The sequence below is a fragment of the Octodon degus genome, unplaced genomic scaffold (genome assembly GCF_000260255.1).
Source record: "Octodon degus isolate 3935 unplaced genomic scaffold, OctDeg1.0 scaffold00016, whole genome shotgun sequence".
Lineage (NCBI taxonomy): Eukaryota > Metazoa > Chordata > Mammalia > Rodentia > Octodontidae > Octodon > Octodon degus.
Genome location: NW_004524592.1, coordinates 16,137,089 through 16,139,057, shown reverse-complemented (window position 1 = coordinate 16,139,057; position 1,969 = coordinate 16,137,089).

The window sequence follows — 1,969 nt, the reverse complement described above, 5'->3', positions numbered from 1 at the left end:
TTGGCTGGCTGGAGAGTTGTGGGGATCAAACTACAGCAACCTGAGGCTGACAGCTTTGTGGAAGCAGCCACTTAAACAAATGAGCTAAGGCCAGGCCCCTGGTCATTTTATTTTTTATAGGTTTTTCTTGAAAAAAACCTTAACAAAATTGTCTTCTTTAATTATAATGGAAAATAAATTATGCTTGAATTTTCTTCTCTTTTCTCCTTTAGTTAATGCAGTTGTCCATTCAAAACCTTAATAAAGTTATGTATAAGACTTTAAAGCATCATTCAGATCTTTATTCCCTGGTCATATGCAATAGCACTGTGGGGCTGGAGCTGCTCTAGTTTGAGTGTAACCCAGCCCAAGTCCATGTGCTGAAAGCCTGGTCCCCCATACTGTGGGGTTTGAGATATACCTGTCCCTGGCAGGGGACTGGGGAGATGGCTCAGAGGAATAAGTGATTCTGTGTCCTTGGCAGGTCCTAGGGCATAGGACCTGGGTCATGGGGAACAGCCTTCAGGAGGACCTGTGCTCACCTCACAGTGGCTTGATGCTCCAGAGAATGGGTTGTTATGCAGTGGTTGTACTTGGTCTCTTCTATATCTCTGTCTCTGCCATACTGTGACCCAGCCAGGGTATGCTGGTGCTGTGCCATTTGAATCCCCTAATCACTAGAATTGTAAGTCAAATAAACCTCTCTTCTTCATAAGGTATCTAGTCCCTGTTATTTTATTCAAGTAGTAGAGAATGAACAAATAAATAAAACATTAGTTGAGATATTATTTCCTTAAAAAATGGAAAAGACAGAACACTAGACAGTGGAAGGGCAGAGAGATTTCTTGGTTTGGTTATCATAAGAGAAATTGTGCAGCCAGATTTGGTGGCTCATACCTGTGATCCTAGCACTCTGGAAAGCTAAGGCAGGAGCATCACAAGTTGGAGCCCAGTCCAGGCAGTTTAGCAACCTAGTGAGGCATGGCATCGAAATAAAAAATAAAAAAGGGAGGCCCAGGGAGATGGCTTAGTAGAATAAGTGCTATATTGCTTTCCTGGCAAGTGCAAGGGCCTGAGTTCAATCCCTGGTTACACACACACACACACACACACACACACACACACACACAATTATTTTTTTAAAAAAAGAATTAGAGATGTAACTAAGTGTGAAGATTCTAGGTTCAGTCTCCAGTACAACAATGAATGAATGAATGAATGAATGAATGAATGAATGAATGAATAAATGAGGGGGGAAACAAAGAGAGGAGAGAGATTATACGGTTTTATGAAAGCATACCAGTGCATGGTACAAAAACATCAGGCATGCTTTCTTCTCAGATTTGTGTCTGGCTCTTCCCACTGCCTATGCCTCTTCCTTACAAACACAGAGCAACTCCATCACCTGCTCATGACACCACACGCCATCCATCAGAGAAGCCTCCTGCAGCCCCTATGTAATGGGCAAGCCGCCTGCACGCCATTCCCCTTTAAACTGCACCATTTCTCGAAAACTTACCCCTTGATTTCATGCTCAGTGACTTATCGCTTACTTTACGTTGTGTTTGCTCTTCTCTTTCTGCTAGAGTGCAACTCCACAAGGAAGCAGTCCTCAGGCTGCTGAAATCTCAGGCACCGTGAGCAGGGCACACAGGATGTCCTCAATGAAATCTTTCAGGGGAATGAACTCTTTCACCAGTGTGCAGCACCCAGCCATGCATGAATTGTCCTTACTTTTTCAAATTCATGATCCACCAATTCTTTATGTCTGTATGCATATTATGTGTAATTTTTGTCTTCCCCTGTGAAAAGTAAGCCCTACAGGAACAAGGATTGCGATGCGTTCTACTCAGTTATGTACTCCAAGCCCCTGCAATCGTGCAGTCATGCTTGCAGAGTCTTTGTGAAAAAAAATAAAGAAATGAATGAATTTGTGAAGATTCAGAGATTGGAGGAAAGATCAAAAGCCCACGCATGCCTGGAAGAAAAC